This window comes from Lissotriton helveticus, chromosome 4_1 (genome assembly GCF_964261635.1).
Source record: "Lissotriton helveticus chromosome 4_1, aLisHel1.1, whole genome shotgun sequence".
In the NCBI taxonomy this organism is placed as follows: domain Eukaryota; kingdom Metazoa; phylum Chordata; class Amphibia; order Caudata; family Salamandridae; genus Lissotriton; species Lissotriton helveticus.
In genome coordinates this window covers 438,341,213-438,362,613 of record NC_136063.1, presented here as the reverse complement: position 1 = coordinate 438,362,613, position 21,401 = coordinate 438,341,213, and positions in this window count along the sequence as shown.

Here is a 21,401-nt window from a genome sequence, read left to right as displayed (position 1 = left end):
GATGAAAAACAAAATTCCACCCAAAGAAGTTGATTGGGTTAAAATAGAAAGAACAGAACAGGAAACAAAAGAATCAGTTCATTCTTTTTATGAAAGACTATTGTTAATCTTTAAACAATACAGTGGTTATGAAAAATTAGATGAAAAAGACATGAGTCATTTTATCTATAGATTTGTTTATGGACTAAAACCTGAAATTGGAGAAATGATCAGAACTAGTATTGTCGGATGGCAAGCACTATCTGTAGATGATATTCTAAGAAAAGCAAAATATTTTAGCGATGAATTAGAAGTAAAACAGAAGAAGCTGAAGGAGAAAGCCATGTGGGCTCAAGTAAAGGTGGCTGAGCAACAGATTGCCAGCATGGGAAATAAGAACACTAATTTTGTTCAAACTGGAAATACAAACCAGATACAAGGAAAGTTTAAAGGTAATAATTTCCCAAAGAAATTTAGCCCAAAGATAGAAGAGCTGAAACAAAGATTACCTTGTTTTAATTGTGGCGAAATTGGACATTGGAGGGACGAGTGTCCTCATCCTCCTAGAAACTCAAAGAATCCCTTATTGAATCCACAGATGCAGAATGGTGTTAACCTGCAGCAACAGCTACAGATGCAACAGGGGTTAAATGAATTTAATATTCAGCGACAGTTACAACAACAGCAACAACAACAGGTGAATAATCGTCAAGACCAGTTACCACAACCACCTTTTCCGAATTGTGGGGGAGTTCAAAAATATAATCCAAACGTGGGATTTCAGGGATGTGAACAGGTAATAAAACCACAAAAACAGCAAAAGCAGCAAAAGGTTCAAATGCAAAATGCTTCACAACAATTTTTATTAACAGAAAGTCAAGACAGTGATTCTGATGATTATTGCTGACGGTGCCCGAGAGAGGAGGAAGAGTGTGTTGTTGGAGCCACTCTTGAGGTTGACCAGTCTGGTCCTTATGTAAACGGGAAAGTTAATGATGTAGACATCACTTTTCTAGTGGACACTGGTGCTACCCGTTCTACTGTTAGATCAGTGGAAATTGAAAACCTACCTCTCTCTGGGGATACCATCCAAGTTGTGGGAGTAAGTAATCAGCAAATTAAAACAGACTTAACTGATCCAGTACCAGTTGAAATTGGAAATTACAGAGACAAACACAGATTTGTAGTTTGTAACAGTAGTCCAGTAAATCTATTAGGCAGAGACATCCTATGTAAAATGAATTGCAGAATATATTGTTCTCCTGAAGGAGTTGAATTACAAACAATGGAGGAAGATGGTTTGTACAGAATGACAATGATGATGATGGAAGCAGAAGAAACAAAATTGTTTCCTGCATTTGAAGAAAAGGATTTACCTGAAGAGCTAAAAGAAACAGTGAAATCTGAAATATGGGATTTTACTGGGAATGAGATGGGTCTGATGAAAAATGTAGATCCTGTAAAAATAGCATTAAAACAGGGGATAGAATTTCCAAACACTCCACAGTATAAAATGAAAACAGAGACAATTGAAGGTATTACACCTATAATTGAAAAATTAATCAAGCAAGGCTTATTAAAGGAAATGAAAAGTAGCTCTTGTAATTCACCAATTATGGGAGTTAAAAAGTCTAACGGAACATTTAGGATCGTACAAGATTTGAGAAAGATTAATCAAATTGTCATTCCATGTTGTCCTGTGGTTCCAAATCCAGCAGTAATTCTATTTCAGATTCCACATGATGCTGAATGGTACACAGTTATTGACCTTTGCAATGCATTCTTTACTGTTCCATTACACCCAGACAGTTATGAAATTTTTGCTTTCAGATTCCAAGGTAAGACCCTTGGATGGACAAGAATCCCTCAGGGCTATACAGAAAGTCCTTCAATCTTTAATGAATTGTTAAAAAGATCATTAGAAGATTTAGACTTACCAGGTAGGTCTACGCTGGTGCAGTATATTGATGATTTGTTAATAGCTGCAAAGACAAGAGAAAATTGTGTAACAGACACAATAATTCTGTTAAATCGCCTTGCAGAAGAAGGACATAAAGTGTCCCCAGCAAAACTACAGTTTTGCAAACAAGAAGTAAAATATCTTGGTCACAGAATTGCAAAAGGAAAAAGACAAGTAACAATAGAGAGAATAAAAATGATTCAAGCAATGTTACCGCCAAGAACACAAAGACAGGTCAGAATGTTCCTGGGAATGGTAGGTTACTGTCGACAATGGATAAGTGGATTTTCAGTAATTGCAAAACCACTACAAAGATTGACCAAATCAGATGTAAAAGATCCAATTATTCTCAATGATGCTGAGATGGAATCTTTTGAGAACCTGAAAAAGAGCTTATGCCAAGCTCCTGCTTTAGGTATGCCAAATTATGAGAAAGATTTTGAACTGTATTGCAGTGAGAGAGAAGGATGTGCATTATCTGTATTAATACAGAGACATGGAAATCTAAAGAAACCTATTGCATACTTCTCTGCAGTTCTTGATCCAATTGCAAAAGCATTACCAGGATGTTTGAAAGCAGTTGCAGCTACAAGTATCAGCCTTGAACAAAGTGAAGGAATCATTATGGGATTTCCTGTGAAAGTTTTTGTGCCTCATTCAGTTGAAATATTACTGACAAGAGGTAAGACTCAACATTTAACAAGTAGCAGATTGACAAAGTATGAGAAAATAATACTGGGAGCAGATAATGTTTCGATTTCAAGATGTTTGAATCTGAATCCTTCTACATTGCTGCCTGATTCTGAAATTGTTGATGATATTGAAACTGAACATGAATGTTTAGATGTCATGGAATTCTGCACAAAACCAAGAAAAGACATCAAAGACAGACCTTTGTCTGAATCGGATTTTGTCTACTTTGTAGATGGCTCATGCTTAAGATCCGAAGGAGGTGTCTTGAAAGCTTCATACTCAGTTTGTACAGTTGTAGATGTTGAAGAAGCATCATGTCTTGAAGGAGTTCGTTCAGCACAAGTGGCTGAACTGATTGCTTTAATTCGTGCATGTGAAATATCAAAAGATATAAGAGTTACCATCATTACTGATAGTCAGTATGGATACGGAGTTGTGCATGATTATGGACAACTCTGGTCACAGAGAGGATACATGACATCAACAGGATCACCAATTAAAAATGCAGTTTTCATTAGAAGATTAATTGAAGCAATACAATTACCAAAAGAAATTGCCATAGTCAAGTGTGCAGCGCACACTAGAGGAACTGATTATATTTCCAAGGGAAATGCCTTCGCAGACGAAACAGCAAAGTACTGCGCAAGGAAAAATTATTCATACAATCGGGAGAGGAGTAAAGAAACTGATTCAAATTCATTAATGCTAACAACTGTTGTAGAAACATGGCATGAGATTAGAGATTTACAAAACGAAGCAGATGATGAAGAAAAAGACCTATGGTTAAGATCAGATTGTAGACCACGTGAAGAAGATGGAGTGTGGGTTTACAAAGATGGCAGAATAGTCTTACCAAATTGCTTGATTGCTGACATGGCCAGATTATATCATGGTCCTGCACATCTAGGAAGAGATTCTATGGTCAGACTTTTTAGAGAAACGTGGTTCAATACCAAATTTAGAACCATTGCAGAATCTTTTTGTCAAAGGTGTTTGTCATGCCAACAAATGAATCCAAACAGAAAATCAGTGGTGGGGACAGGAATAATTGGTCGAGAGGGTGGTCCCTTTACCAGGTTACAAATAGATTTCATTGAAATGCCCTTACACAACTGTTTGAAATATGTACTTGTAATTGTATGCTTATTCTCAAGATGGGTAGAGGCTTTCCCTACACGACATTGTGATTCAATTACAGTAGCAAAACTAATGCTCAGAGAAATCATCCCAAGGTACGGTTTTCCAGTCACTATTGAGAGTGATGGAGGAAGCCATTTTGATAACAAACTGTTGAAGTTAATTTGTGAAGCTTTGAGCATTGAGCAGAAAATACACTGTGCATACAGACCAGAGGCATCAGGTGTAGTCGAACAAATAAATGGAACTATCAAAAACAGAATTGGAAAAATGTGTCTAGAGACAGGTGTTAAGTGGACTGATGCTCTTCCACTTGTTTTGATGTCATTAAGAAGTACACCAGATAAAAAGACAGGTCTGAGTCCTCATGAAATTTTAATGGGAAGAGTTATGAGGCAAGCTTTTGTACCTGTAGGTAAACTGTTGAGCATAAATGACAGTGCAATTTTGGATTACTGTAAAAGGTTATCTGATATGGTAACTTCTGTGTCTAATCAGGTGGGAACTGAAGCTCAATCAAATGAAAAAGTTTTGACTCATGATCTGAGACCTGGCGATTGGGTCAGAACGAAAGTACATCGGAGGAGGAATTGTCTATCTCCTAGATGGCAGAAACCTAGGCAGGTAATCTTGATCACTACTAATGCTGTAAAGTGCAGAGGATTGTAGCGCTGGATTCATCCAAGTCATACTATTCCAGTACCAACTCCTGAGAGTTCTGATGTCGAAAGTGATACCACAGATGATTCTGATTCTGAGGCAGAAGACAGAACAGAAGGTGAAGTAATTCCAGATTCTGAAGATCGACAAGAAAGTCGACATCTGGAAACTGTGCCAGTGAATGGAAATCTGACAAGAAAAGACTTAGAAATAATTGAAATAGATTCCGAAGGTGAAGAGAATCTGTTAAAAGGAAAGATAACTGAGGATTCAGTTGTCTCTATTGAAGACAAAGAAGCTGAACCAAAAGAAGTTTCAGACCAGGAGAGTACCGAAAGGCAGAGAACAAGCTCTGAAGTAAGGAACAGAAATCCGAAATCTGGGAAGCTAGAGGTAATTGAAGAAGAAGAGGAGAACGAATTACCGAGTACCAGTGATGGAAGACAAAGTGAAGTTCCTGAAGGAGTGAAATTGCCGAATAGAGAAGTTCCTGAGTCAATTGAAATTTCAGACTACGAAACAGAAGAAAGTGACGTGGAAGGTGGAAGTGAAAACGGAAAGAAAAGGACTTGGAAATCAGAATCAAATAATTCTGAACCAAAGAAGAAGTACGTGAGAAAAGCAGACTACTGGCCTGGTGGAAGATTGAGAGTCAGATTAATCAAAAAGCCAATAGAACAAGTTGAAGAAATAAGTAGTCAAAAGAGTCCAGGAAAAGAAGTTGGAGTTGGAAGAAAAATTGAAGTGATATCGAGAAAAGGGAAGAGAATAATTAGACCAAACCAGAAATACAAGTCTCCTGAGTGGACTTACTTAGTAATTCCACCTGTTATAGACATATATGATAGTAGTGAAGAAGAAAACGAAATCCAAGAAATTAGTGACAATGATTGAAGTACAGAATTATTAAATTGGCAAAAGGCTGAAGAAAATCTGTTAGTTGACACAAGGTCGAAGAAAAACTGTTTAGTTGAAGAAAACTTATGTATGACATAAGGTCGAAGAAATCTTGTTTAGGGTTATAAAAGAAAAATATATTTTAAAAGGGGGGTGTATATAAATTTTAAAATTTATTTTTATTTTTGAGGCTAAAACTAACCTAAAAATGCCTTACGTTAAGGAGAGCACTTCAAAATGTTCTGTTTTTAAAAGATGCTGTAAGATGACTCTGGTGTGTCTGCTCATTTTAGTTCTGCTCTGGTTGGTGCTAGCTGTGATTATACCTTTAGAAATGAATAGAGAATTACACAAAGTTAACATAACAAGCAAAGCTCTGGTTAGCCAAACTAAACATAGTGTATCTGCAAAAGTAATTGATCATCAGCCTAACATTCATCAAGATAAATCAATAGGTGATTTTTCAAGCAATACATTCACAAAACTTTTGAGTGAATATGTAAAGGTAATGGATGCAAAAGACTGTTATGTCTGTGTTAAGTTACCTGCTTCTGTTTCTGAGGGAGTAACATATAATATGCTTCCTCTCACTTATGCTGTAACATGTAGTGTATTAACTAGTTTATTTTACCAAACTGGACGTTTAGAATATTACTATTCAAATTATGATGAGATTTTTGCTAATGTTAAGATTGATAATGCTTTAAATAAGCATAAGAAAGCAAAACAATTGAGAGAATATTTCCTTGTTACTAACGAACTCACTTATGAGTATGCTTATAAGAATAATCTAACATGTAAATTAAGTGCTGAAGGAAAGAAATTTTTGAATATGGTTGAGGAGAGAAGAGCAATTTATAAGAGAAATGAATTAGTCAAGCAGACTAAGTCATCCTTCTGGCAAAAAGAGGATGAGAAATTAAATGGCAAAATGCTTGAAAATATTGCAATTCACATAGACAAACCTGTTAGTGGAAAGCTTTGCATTAGAAGAGATAATACACTTTTTGATAATTATTTTGTAGGTGCAAGCAACTGTGAAGATACTTATCAGATTATGGGAGGTTGGGGATTTAAAGGTGGAAAAGATCCTATCTTCCCTGGAATTTATTTTGTTTGTGGTGACAAAGCTTACTATAACCTTCCAGACCATTGGTATGGAACTTGTTATGTGGGAATTGTTTTTCCTAAAGTGTTTCATGTTGACAGAGATTCAGAAGGATTGTTTAAAATTCATAATTATGTAAATAGAGCTAAAAGAGAAACTTTTACTGAAGTTCTGGGAGATATTTTCCAAGCTGTAATACCTTTTGTTGGTATAACCCTAAATGCAGGGAGAATCAGAAAATTGTCCACTATAGTTGATAGATTATCAACAGACACTGCTGATGGATTTCAATTAGTGAATGTTGAAGTTATTGCAATTAGATCCATGGTAATTCAAGATCGCCTTGCTTTAGACATACTCCTAGCAAAAGAGGGAGGAGTCTGTGGCATTTTACATGTCCAACATTGTTGTACATATATACCAGATGAAAGTAAGAATATTGAAATGTATATTAAGAATATTACACAAATGCATTCAGAGATAATTCCTTTAGAAGAAGAAGATTTTACAGGGAAACTTTCAAAAAGGTTTCAAGCAATTAAAAACTGGTTTCATAATATCGGAAGTTCAATTCTTGGCAAGATTCTGGCACCTTTGATTATAATAGTATTCATTTTTATTTTGACTAAAGTAGGTTGTTTGTTACATAAAAGAAAGAAACAGTTGAAGGAAAAGAAGAGAATCTATAAACTCAGAAAAGAAGAGGAAAGGGAGATCGAGTTGCAGGAGTTACATAGAGAGCGTCATGTTAATTGCAAAGATTATGCTGAAACAGATTTTTAGGTTTACTAATACAAATGAATTTGAATCGATTTCTTAAAATTTAATTTACCAAAATTTTGAGTGCTGGTGTGGTGATTTGTTAATCACCAGATGAGGGAGTTGATGGAGCGAGATAGAAAACAAAATTTTGTTTAGACTCGCAAAGTCACATTTCCATAACATGAATAAAATTATTAATGATTTGTGATATGTCATGCTAATACAACTTAGATTAAACTTTACACGTGGGGGGACTAACATGTGTGCTCATAAACGTGCATATTTGTTGCATCTTTTTGTTCGTGCAAAATAATAAAATAATTTATTGTTTTCGTTTTTGTCATTACTAACTGCTGCAAACTTAAAAGAAGCATGTGCTTGTTTTGCTTTTCCTTGTCTGTGTGATGTCATTTCTACTATTCTAGGTGCATATGGGTCTCATAGAAAAACGGAGACTGGTAAATATAAACGCTGCTTTATTTGTTTGCATTAGCTAGGTAACATTTTGATTAATCGGGTGGGTTAATTAATTAGTAAACCATGGGGTGGATACAGAATATACTTTATTTCTTACATTAATACTTTTCTTGTGTTTGTTTTATACTAGAAAACATAAGTTGCCTGCGTTTGGGCCTAGTTATTTGAGCCGCAGAAAAAGAGCTGATCTATAATTCTGCAGAAAGTCACGAGACGCCCATTCTGAATTAAAACGATTATTGAAGCTGCATTCACAAAGCAAAAACTGATGAGCTGACATCATTCTGTCGGACATGGCCAAGGTCGAAAGTGAACTTTTTGTCAGTCCTTAACTTGGCATCCGCGGAAGTTGTACTGAAAGACTATGGAAGCTGCGAGGATGACTTAATACAAAGTTGCAATCGCAGGAAGCTTCTGGCTTCAAGTGGAAGAGACAATGGTCTTTGTAAGACATGATTTTGTGGAACTTTTTAAGAATCGGGTGACATGTCACTTGTCACTCTTAGCCAATGGGACGTCGAGAATTTCTGAAAACTTTCCTTTGCTAGTTTAGTTAGCGTAGAAAGGTATAAAAAGTCATGCCCTTAGGGTTGGGCTGGCTGCTGCTTTCTGACTTTCCGATGAGGGTGATGTGCTGCTGGACTTTGCGTGGAGCACGTAAGAATCCTCAAAGATCTTTACTTTAATTTCTGTCTATTTAGCTCAGTTAGGGAAATAGGTTTTAGAAATGCTAAACTTTATATAATTTCTTTAAATTTGATTCAATTGCTTAAATTGTATTTTTCTTATATTTCTTACCAACATGCTTGCTTTATTGCAAATAAATTTCATTTATAAAACTTACAACATATATACCATAATTTAGAAAATAAAATCTTACTTTTGACAAACAAGCTGGTCTTGATTATTTAGAAGTATAGGTTACCATTAGCTAGATCACGTCACCTATGGTGGTCGTTTAAATAGTTGGGTTTTATTCTAATGACAATATTGTTTCTGCAATTGTATAAATATGTATATAGTGTGTAGATAATGTGTATATAGATTTATTCTGACCACCTGATTCAGTAGGCCCAAAATATATCAGGTTCATAAATGGGTCCATATTTAGTATAGAATTTTGTTTATAGGTTATGAAGTTGGGTAGCGTAGTTTACGATATATTTTCTATAGCCCGCTGGATCACAAGCACCAATGACTTGCCTTCCATATCCAAAGTCAGCTGAAGTTAGGCCACATGAATCCTAACCCCACAGAATCAGAGGTACCAGAAAAACAGAGTGGACCACAAACCACACGGAACCACCTACCAAACCATGTTCACGTGTGTACTTGTGTGTGAAACACTCAATCAAGCCCCTCTAAGCCAGTCACAAGCATAGGAAAGAAAACAATGCATGGAAGAAATATACAGTAGTGACTTCAGGGGAGGCCAATAGTAATCCAGAAAATGTAAATGTAAATGTAAATGTACAGGAATTTATATAGCGCAAATCACCAAGCGGTTTCTAAGCGCTTGCTTAGGGAACCCGTCCTGGTATTCCCCTGTAAGATAACCCCGGCAGGGTATCCGCAAGGTGAAAGCCAGGCATCCCGCCGCGAGGGGCCGTTGTGGAGATTAAGCAAGCTATTGCCCAGAGTCGCAGAGTGTGAACCCGTGAATCGAGTAGGCACCGGAGCGAGAATTGTCGAGTCCATGGACATTTCAGGACTCAAGACCCCGCCAAACCGGGAATTGAACCCTGGTCCCGGGCTGACCTCTGCTTCCAGGTCTGCCTCCTCTAACCAGTGAGCCACACTTCTCCACTAGAAAGGGCAAGCTGCAGTCAGAAAATGTGGAAAAGGTCCACGGCCAACTAACTTGCATAAGACCTGCCACAAGCTGCTAAACAGTGTTAATATCTGGCAAGCCCAGATGGTCTCTGTTAGACCTGGCATCATTGGTGTGGTTCTCCCCTAACTTTTTGCTTTCAAACCTCCTGTTTTGCTGACTTTATTTTTGCTGGCTTTAGGACTCTACGCACTTTACCACTGCTAACCAGTGGTAAAGTGCTTGCACTCCTTCATTTAAACTTGAATTGGCTTATAGCCAATTGCACATTTAACATACATCTAAGTCCCTAGTAAAGTAGTTCCCCGAGGTACCCAAGGACTGTAAGTTAAACTCTACTAGTGGGCCTGCAGCACTAACTGTGACAACCACTTAAGTAGACCTTTAAACATGTCTCAGACCTGTCATTGCAGCCTGTGTGTGCAGTCTTTTAAACTACTATGTCGACCTGGGAAAACAAATCTTCTGCCAGGCCCAAACCTTCCGTTTTGAAAAGTTAAGTCACTCTTAAGGTAGGCCCTAAAAAGCCCAGAGGGCAGGGTGCAGTGTATTTAAAAAGTAGGGCATGTACTTTTAAGTTTTACATGTCTCAGTAGTGAAAAAATCTTAAATGTATTTTTCACTACTGCAAGACCCACCTCTCCCATAACATTTGAGTTACCGTATTACATTTAATATGTAACTTCCAATGGAGAGTAGGTAGACTGAATGGGTTTGGTGTCGAAATAATTGTACTTAAATTACCTCTTTAACCCCTTTGCTGCGAGGCCTTTTCCCCTCCTGTGCTAAGCCTTTTTTTTTGGCTATTTGGGGTAGTGGTCATTTAGGCCCCTGTAACTTTTTGACCACATAAGGTATCCACGCCACTTTTCCGTCCTTTTCTTCCAACATCATGGGGATTCTAAAGGTACCCAGGGTTTGTGGATTCCCTTGGAGGGGTCCCAGAAATTAGCCAAAATACAGCAACATTTTGGGGTTTTTCAGAAAAATGGGAAAAACGCGCTACAAATGAAAGCGTCTGGATTTTTCCCTGCAAATGTTATCAAACAAGGGTTTGTGGGGCTGAAATCACCATTTCCCAGCATTTAGGAAATAACAGTCTTTTTTTCATAAAACCAACATTTTTTACACAGTTTTTGGCATTTTTCTGGGACATAGCCTATTTGTGCTATTTTTAGTGCTTTCAACCTCCTTCCAGTTAATGGTAAAAATGAGTATGGAAGAAATATTGGATCCTGGAAAGCTATACATTTTAGAAAAGTAGACAACATTCTGAATTCCGAAAGGGGTCCTTTGTGTCTTTATAGAAACCAACAGTTAAATATTGGAAACATTGAATATTAGTTGAACAAAACAGTTGTTTGTGTCAACGTTTTCACCTGTAACTTCTTGAAAATTATGACAGCTCTTACGGGATCAGGTGGAAAGGAGTTCAGATACAGTGAACCCTCCTGTAGCTTTAAACATGCCATTGTCCAGTGTCGCACAGACAACCCCCATCAATAACCTTTTATCATGGAATGTTTCGGGGATCGCCAATAAATTCAACGACCCTATTTGGCTAGCCTTTGTGAAACAGTTTAGGATAATTAGCCTACGGGAAACATGGGCGACTAATTGTAATTTTCATCTTGATGGCTATAAGGCCTACTTTGTCCCAGCCATCCCCTCGGCAAGTGGCAGGCCAATGGGGGGACTGGTAACATACATCTCTGTAGGCATTAAGTGTTTTCCCATCCACACCCAGGCATCCTGGCATTAATTCTAAGTAGGGGGCGAATAAGGTGGGGTTTACTAAATTTTTATAATTCCCCAGCTATTTCTTCTGATGAGAGTAATATAATTGCCCTGGCTGATTTTATAAGAGAACATATGGGCAATAATCTTCACAGTATGATAATCTCGGGAGACTTTAATATTCATCCCTGTGGAAATCCAACTACCACTAGCATTGCTGATTTAAGCTGCCCCCTAATATGGGGATTTCATTTCGAACATACGATCCAAGGGGAACATCTTAGCAACATGCCGACTGAATATGATATGGGAGTCGCTATGTCCTTAACAAGTCCCCTGTCTAAATTGACTATACCAACATTTAAAGGGAGGGGAAACGGAACCTTTATTGACTATATATTATTTTCGGCATCCCTAGAATCAGCTCTAAGTGGATTTACTATATGTGTCAATGAATATAGCGATCATAATCCGATATCAGTACATATAGCTGACCCCCTATTGGAAACCGTACGCAGTGACCCTGTAGTAGGCTCTTTGAGGACCACAGACGGTAAGCCCGGGTTAAGGTGGTCTCAAATTTCACCCGATTTAAATTATAACAAGGTGAAGAAGGGGACTGTTGCTATATAGACGGCCAGGAGCACGCTCCGGATTTCTCACTGAAGTCGGTACCATCTTGAAATCGCTGGCAATTGAGAAGTCACTAACAGTACTTGGGGACTTCAATTTCCATTTAGACAAAACTGAAGATAATGACACACTCTCTGTCCTGTCTGAAATGGAAATCTTGGGGCTTTCTCAACTAGTAAACCGGCCCACACATGAAGCAGGGCATACGCTGGACGGTATCTTCTCCAATCTAGAAAACATTCAAATAACCAATATCCTCCCATTACCCTGGTCGGATCATCATGTAGTTCTTGGTGTAATCACAACTAATGAGGCCTTCATTTCTAGGATACCCCCTCTTAGTCGTGAACCTTTCAAGGCATGGAAAGACATTAACAACCCTAACCTCAAAATTCTACTTGACAGTACTAAACCAAATTCGTCTGATGATCCGGATATTGCCTTTAAGCAATATCACGACTGGCTAAGTCAAGACATTAACGAACTGGTCCCGCTCAAATTGATAACCAGAAACAGGAAGACCCCTTCAGCTCCTTGGTTTTCTGAGGAATTAAGGAAGCAGAAACAACGCTGCAGAAACAAGGAAAGGCATTGGAGAAAAAAACTATGATGAGGAAAGTAAAAATATTTATAAAGAGCTGTTATCTCAGTACAAATCCATGATTATAGAAGCCAAAAAAAAGTATTTTAGCGAGCAAATAGAGAGTGCAAAAAATTCCAATAAAAAGCTATACGATATTACTAAACAACTGGTAGGAAATGCCCCTGATCTTAATCCCCCCGCTTCACAAATCTTTTGTGACTCATTAGCATTATTTTTCTTCACAAAAGTGAATGACATTTACTCAGCCTTCTCCTCCAATGCCATGCATAGTACAAAAGCTGTATATGCTCCCTCTTCTAGTAGTGCATTTTCTCAGTTTGTGGATATCACAGAGACTCAAACCAGAGATATTATAAGCACTATTAAATCGGGATCAGCTCTGGATCCATGTCCTTTAAAAACTCTTGTACCGATTATGGATTCCCTGATTCCAGCTATTACACAAATATGTAATGCTATGTTCAGCACAGGAATATTCCCTAGTTCGTTAAAAAAAAAACTCCTGAAGCCCCTTTTGAAAAAACCAGGCTTAAATAAAACAAAGTTGAAAAACTACAGACCGATTTCCAATCTTCCATTTTTGGCAAAGGTTGTGGAAAAGGCAATGAACACCCAATTAACAGCGTTTATCAAGGAACATCATCTACTCGACGAGACCCAATTTGGGTTCCGTAAGTTCCACGGAACAGAGACCACGCTGATTAAGGCTGCAGATGACATCAGAGTCATCAGAGACCAAGGAGGCTCAGCACTTCTGGTGCTTTTGGATCTCTCTGCAGCGTCCGACACGGTCGACCATCAGAATTTGGTCGACCGTGTCGAAAAAATGGGTATTCAGGGGACAGCTAAGAACCTACTGGCCTCTTTTCTGAACGATAGATCGCAGACGGTGACGCTGGGATCGTTCCAATCGGCTAATTTATCCCTGCAGTGTGTGGGGTACCTCGAGGTTCATCCCTCAGTCTGACACTATTTAACATCTATGTATCGGACCTAGCTAAAACCATCAAAGCACACGGGATGAACCTTACCTCATATGCAGATGACACACAGCTGGTTCTGGCCATCAAAAATGATGGAGAAAAAGTGGCAGAAGGTCTTAAAACAGGTATGCTGGCAATCGGACAGTGGATGTCTGCAAACTGTCTAAAACTTAACTCCGAAAAAACGGAGGTAGTAACCTTTGGACATCTATCTACTAGCTGGTCCCCCGTTTGGTGGCCAACATCTTTCGGAATCCTACCAAAGCCAACTCCTAAGGTGAGGAACCTGGGTGTTATCTTCGATAGCGACCTCAATTTTGTTGCCCACGCCAATCAGACTGCTGCTACAGCTTTCTACAAATTACGATTGGTGAAAAAAATCCTTCCTTTTCTTCCAAAGAGTGTAGGTAAAACTCTGGTAAGCGCTTTAGTTTTATCGGCATTAGACTACTACAATGGCTTGTTTGCCAATGCCCAGATTAGGGTAATTAAGAAAATGCAGACGGTCCAGAATGCAGCGGCCAGACTTCTCTCTGGAACTCCCAGGTATAAACCCATAGCCGATACCATCAGAAGTTATCACTGGCTCTCCATTGGAAACCGAATTAAATTTAAGACCCCATGCATAGTTTATAAATCACTGCATCAACAAGCACCTCAGTTTCTGAGAGACCAGTTAACTCCATACTGTCCCTCAAGACCACTTCGCTCCTCCAACCATAATGATCTGGTGGTGCCCCGTACGAAAATGGTCACTTGGGGTGATAGCCGCTTTCTGGTTGCGGCACAAAAACTATGGAACACACTCCCCCAGTTTATCAGGACCAGCCCCTCGCTCATGTCATTCCGGAAAAAATTTAAAACGTGGTTGTTTAATCAGTAATTGCCAGAACGCAGTAGTGGAGAAGTTTGCAGTAGTAACAGCGCCGAGACGCATACGGGCAATTATTCGCGCTTTATTAAATACCAATAAACAAATAAATAAATAAATAAATTTACTATGCCAACATTTAAAGGGAGGGGAAACGGAACCTTTATTGACTATATATTATTTTCGGCATCCATAGAATCAGCTCTAAGTGGATTTACTATATATGTCAATGAATATAGCGATCATAATCCGATATCAGTACATATAGCTGGCCCCCTATTGGAAACCGTACGCAGTGACCCTGTAGTAGGCTCTTTGAGGACCACAGACGATAAGCCCGACTTAAGGTGGTCTCAAATTTCACCCGATTTAATTTTTAACAAGGTGAAGAACCATTGTTTGGGGAAAACAGCTACCTGCACAACACGAGGAGTTGATTCCGGTAGTATCTTAGCGTCTTTTGCTGTCATGACCACAAAAATTGGGGATATGCTGACAAAAAAGGAAGGAAATAGAACCAATCAGGGACCGAGGTGGTTCGACACTAATTGCACTAAAGCAGCCAAATGCCTGAGAGAGGTCCTGTCAACTGATCCTAGAAATCAACTAGAGGTACGCTCCTGTAGAAATGATTACAAGCTCACCCTTGCTATTCGTAGGGATATCATGAAAGATGAAGCCTGGAAGGAGTTGATAGACTGTAGCACACTAAAAAACAGCTCACGGTTTTGGCAAGCTGTAAACGGGCCTCTGTTTCAACCAGATGGAGGGGCTGGTTTGGTGGCACATATAAGTGAAGGGGATTGGGTTCTCTATTTTAAAACTATGTTTGATAGCCCACTCATGCATACCAATGGGACACAAGGACATGATAATGATCCAGCTATTATGTTTAACCAAAACGACATTCTAGATGGAATTGCAGGCTTAACTTCCAACAAAGCACCTGGGCCCGATGGGATCCCCCCTGATCTATTTAAATCTGATCCCAAGTTTTGGGCACCCATCCTAGAGTCTGTTTTTAATGCTGCTATTAAAGAGGGGTGCCCGGAATCTTGGGCATGTTCAACAATAGTGCCAGTATACAAGAAGGGTGATAGAAATAGCCCATGTTGTTATCGTCCAATCTCCCTTATCAATTCGATAGCGAAGGTGGTATGACGGGTTGTGTTAAAAAAACTATCTGACTGGACAGATGATTATGGGATCTTATCTGACTGTCAGTATGGGTTTCGCCCAGGGCGTTCGACCACCGCCCAGTGTCTTAACTTATATTTAATCCTTAATAAATATACGGTAGTGCATCCCGGTACAATTCACCTTGCCTTCATGGACTTGTCTTCCGCATTTCATTGTGTTCACAGAACTAAATTATGGCAGTCCATGGAGGCAAGGGGAGTTGATGTGGGACTTGTGAACTTCTTGAGAGATTTGCACTCATCGACACAGGCTAATGTAAGGTACACCAAGGAGCTGGAGGTTACCCAGGACTTCCTTATCAAGAAAGGGGTACGACAGGGCTGTATAATGGCACAGTTTTTATTTAATTTTTACATTAATGATTTAGAAGGCATCCTGGTGGCATCCAAAGCAGTCTTCCCCTATATTGAGAAGCGGGGTATACCAGTTCTGCTCTATGCAGATGATGTCGTTCTCATAGCAAGGACAGAACTTGGCTTGCAAACTCTATTAAATGTTTTTAAAGATGTTATGACAAAACTGGATTTAAACATAAATAGTACCAAATCATATACCATGAGAATTGGGAAACGTTCTAAAAGGGCATTTCAGTATAGATCTGGTGGTGATATAATTCCTAGCACAAAGGTTTTTTCATATCTTGGAGTCCTCTTTGATGACCAGCTAAAATGGGACCCCTTGATCCAAAAAAAAAGGGGGAGATGGCCCAGGCAAATGCGGCAATATTCAACTTTGCCTCAAAGGTGGGAAAAGACCTATAGGAGCCATGCTACAGGTTTATAGAGCCAAAAGTATAGCAATAGCAAGCTATGGAAGCGAGCTCTGGGGGCGAGGCCCTATTAAGTCATTACAGATTGAGAAAAATAAGTTTTAAAAAAGACTACTATGTGTCCCCCAGGGTATTCAAAATCTAGTAGTTCTTGAGGAATTGGGGGTTCCTTATCTGTGTGACCTTGTGACAATGCGCCCCCTGATCTTTTGGCTGCAATGCTGGCTCAATCGGGATATCCCCCTTACTCATGCAATACTTAAAGATTGCATGTCGCTTGACAACATGGCCCGAATTCCCTGGTTCAGCCACTTAAAAAAGAGTTTTGATCAACTGGGAAGGGGTATCTTATTTACCAACCCAGAATCTATTTTGAAGAAGGACATTGTATCAATCAAGACTGCTTTTCTGATCCAGAAGGGACTAGATAGGGAGGCCGCGGAGTCTATGAAACCATGTGTCCGGGCCTATCTTCCCCTTATCACGTCTCCTTCTGTAGAACCCTATCTCTTGGGGACATTCACCTCACACGAAATGTTTTTATTAACGAGGCTACGGATGAACACCTTCTATCTTTTGATGGCTAGACCAAAGGTGACCTCCAGAGGTCAGGTGCTATCCCCTTGTAGTTGTGATGGGAAGTCCCCACAGGATCTGTTACATTTTATGTTTCTTTGCCCATTATATTCTGACCTTAGAAAACTTTTCTTGGTACCAATTTTAAAGAAAAAGAATTTTAAACAAGTCAGACCTGCATTGATGTTTTTACAACTATTGCCCATTGATTGTATATATTTTATTGTTAACTTTTTAATGTCTACTGTGAAATCTAGATATTTTATGGATATTTCATGTATTCAATGGACCCGCTATCCTTTTGTAATTATAATATTAGCCTGATATGTTTTCCCACTGCTGAGTATTTGTTATATGTATGTGTGTGACTTTTATGGATTTATAACCTAAATCCGAATAAAGATATTTTTGATTTGATTTGATTTGACAGCTCTTTGAAAGCAACCGTTACATCCGATGGACCTTCCTGGTTGTGGGGTTATATAGGCCTTGTAGGTTCACCAAGAACCAGACAAACCCATAGTCAAAAACTGAGTAGCAATTTGCAATGGCTTTTTATTATGTACCGGATATATAGCAATTATTGTGTGAAAATGTATGCATGGAAAAATCGGTATGAAAGACACCTATGTATTTCCGAAATGGGTATAAATTATAGAGTTTAGAAACAGTACATATTTGCACAATTTTAAAATTGGGATTACTCATACTAGCATGAGAATTCTTGGTCATTTTTCAAAATGGCTTCTTTTTTACACAATGTCTTTCATTTGGAAGGCAGAAATGCATCAAAACTCAATAGGTAATAACAGTTGCTTTATGAATCTAAATTACCCTAAGTCTCCCAATAAAAATGCTACCTCACTTGTGTGGGTAGGCATAGTGTCAACGACCGGAAAGGGCTCAAAACCCAACGTGAACACACCACATTTTCACAATGAAAATGTACCCTTTTTTTGCGAAGTGTGTAGCTGTCGCTTTTTAACCCTAGCTCTGCCGGCACCTAGGGAAACCTAGCAAACCTATACATTTTTGAAAACTAGACACCAAGGGAAATCCAGTATGGGGTGACATGATTGCCTGCAACCAGGTTTTGGTACCCAGAATCCCTTGCAAACCTAATTTTTTTTCAAAAAAGCCACATTTTCCCCACATTTCTGTGGTGGAAAGTGTTGGAATCTGCGTAGATCCACACATTTCTACCCACCCTGTGTTCCCAAAAGTCTTACAAGAAAAATGGTACCTCACTTGTGTGGGTCGGCCTAGTGTCCACAGCAGGAAACGGCGCAAAACGCAACGTGGTCACACCTCAATCTCGCAGTTAAAAATGACCATTTTTTGGCAAAGTGCCTAGCTGTAGTTTTTGTACCCTAGCTCTGCTGCCACCTAGGGAAACCTAGCAAACCTATACATTTTTGAAAAGCAGACACCCAGGGAATCCAGGATGGGGTGACTTGACGACTGCCTCTCACCAGGTTCTGTTACCCAGCATCCCTTGCACACCTAAAAAATTGTCCAAAAAACACAGTTTCCGAACATTTCTGTGGTGGAAAGTACTGAAATCTGTGGGGATCCACAAATTTCCTTCCACCTTGCGTTCCCCAAAGTCTTCTGAGAAAAATGGTACCTCACTTGTGTGGGTCAGCCTAGTGCCTGCAACAGGGAACGGCGCAAAACACAACGTGGTCACACCTCAAGTTTGCACTGAAAAATGACCTTTTTTTTGCAAAGTGTCTAGCTGTAGTTTTTTAACCCTAGCTCTGCCGGCACCTAGGGAAACCTAGCAAACCTGTAAATTTTTTAAAACTAGACACCCAGGGGAATCCTGGATGGTGTGACTTGACTCCCTCTCACCAGGTTCTGTTACGCAGAACCCCTCCTTTGCAAACCTAGCAAATTGTCCCAAAAAAAGAATTTTCCCCACATTTCTGTGGTGGAAAGTTCTGGAATCTGTGTGTATCTACAAATTCCCTTCCACCCAAGCCATACCTCCCTGGAAGCCACCCGGGTGTCCACTTTGCAGAAATGTGTAGGTTTGGTAGGTTTCCCTAGATGGCCGCCGAGCACAGGACCAAAAACCCAGGTGACCACCCTTGCAAAAGCAGGTGGTTTTGAGATAGGCAATTTTTATGTCGCCTCACTGCGTTTTGGGCCCTTGCCTGTCGCAGGTACTTGGGCCTCCCACACAAGTGAGGCACCATTTTTATTGGGAGACCTTGGGGAACGCTGGGTGATAGGACATGTGTGTGAGCCCAGTGATGCCACACTCTCACAACTAAAATTGTAAAAAAGTGATTTTTTTCAGCTAAAATTGAGGTTTGTAGGGAATTCTGGGTAAGAAAACGTTGGGGGATCCACGCAAGCCATACCTCATTGGACTTGCCCTGGTGTCTAGTTATCAAAAATGTTTGGGTTTGGTACTTTCCCAAGATGGCAGCTGGGCCCGGGGCCAAAATCTCAAGTGCCTCACCCCCCAAAACCAGGTAGTTTTGCTATGGGTAATTTTGAAGTCTCCACAGTACGATTTGGGCCATTTCCTGTTGCAGCCACTATGCCTACCCACACAAGTGAGGTACCATTTTTATCCGCAGACCTGGGGGAACACTCGGTGGGAGGAAATTTGTGGATCCATGCAGACTCCAGAACTTTCCCACACAGAAATGTGGGGAAAAAGTAAGTTTTTTGGCAAAATTTGAGGTTTACAGGGGATTCTGGGGAGGAGAATGATGGGGGACCCATGCAAGCCATACTTCGCTGGACTCACCCGGGTGTCTAGTTTCTGTAAATGTGTGGGTTAGGTAGGTTTCTCTAGATGGCCGCCGAGCCCTGGACCAAAAACTCATGGGACCCCCTTTGCAAAACCAGGTTGGTTTGTGATAGGTAATTTTGATGTCGCCTCAATAGGTTTTGGGCCTTTGCCTGTCGCGGGTACCAGGCCTTCCCACGCAAGTGAGGTACCATTTTTCTCTGAAGACTTTGGGGAGCACGGGGTAGATAGAAATGTGAAATGTGAGGAAAATGTGTTTTTTTGATAAATTTTTACGTTTTGCAAGGGATTCTGGGTAGCAGAATCTGGTGAGAGCCAGTCAAGTCACCCCATCCTGGATTCCCCTGGGTGTCTAGTTTTCAAAAATGTACAGGTTTGTTAGGTTTCCCTATGTGCCGCTAGGGCCCAAAATCCACAGGTAGGCCTATTCCTATAAACAACTTCATGCCTGGTCGGCTTTCTGCTGCCCAGCGGGGGATATCGGCGAGGAGGTGTTGCCCCATTATGCCCCCAAGGGCAGAAGAAACACTGTGGCTAATTTTTGGGGGGTGGGGGCATTGGTATGCCCATTCTGGACAGCCAAAACCCCAACGCACAAAAAAAGCCAGCGTAATCATTGGCGACTAGTGGGCTTCTTGGACCCCCCCCGGCGGGACAGATTGGGGGCTAATGCCCCCATCTGCCCCCAGAGGGGGGCAAAAAGCCTACTAGATGCCAGGGATTTTTTGGGGCAAATTTTAATTAGGGTGGGGGCAGTCGAAAAGAGCATCCCAAAGCCCCCACCCTAATTAAAATGTGCTCAAAAAAATCCCTGGCGTCTAGTGGGCTTCCCCCCCAGGGGGGGCGGATTGGGGGCTACTGCCCCATCTGCCCCCGAGGGGGGGCAGGAAGGCTGTCATTTTTGCAGGGGAGGGGTAGGGGGCATCGGCATGCCTATTTTGGGCAGCCCCCACCCTAATTAAAATTTGCCCCAAAAAAATCCCTGGCGACTAGTGATCTCCCCCCCCCCCCGGGTGCAAATTGGGGGCTAATGACCCCATCTGCCCCTCAGGGGGTGCAAAAAGCCTACTAGATGACAGGGTTTTTTTGGCAAATTTTAATTAGGGTGGGGGCTGCCCAAAACAGCATGCCTGCCAATGCCCCCACCCCAATTAAAATTTGCCCCAAAAAATCCCTGGTGTCTAGTGAGCTTTTTCCTCCAGGGGGGGCAGATTGGAGGCTACTGCCCCATCTGCCCCCCAGGGGGGGCAGGAAGGCTGTAATTTTTGTGGGGGAGGGGGTGAGGGCATCGGCATGCCCGTTTTGGGCAGCCCCCACCCTAATTAAAATTTGCCCCAAAAAATCTCTGGTGACTAGTAAGCTTTCTCCCCTCTTGGGGGTGCGGATTGGAGACTAATGCCCCCATCTGACCTTCAGGGGGGGCAGAAAGCCCACTAGATGCCAGGGATTTTTGGGGCAAATTATAATTAGGATGGGGGCTGCCCAAAATGGGCATGCCAATGCCCCCACCCTATTTAAAATGTGCCCCAAAAAACCCTGGTGTCTAGAGGGCTTTTTCCCCCGGGGGGCAGATTGGGGGCTACTGCCCCATCTGCCGCCCGGGGGGGGGCAGGAAGGCTGTAATTTTTGCGGAGAGGGGGTCATGGGAACGCCCGTTTTGGGCAGCCCCCACCCTAATTCAAAGTTGCCCCAAAAAAATCACTGGTGTCAAGTGGGCTTTCTGCACCCCGAAGGGGGGGGTAGAAAGGCTGTAGTGG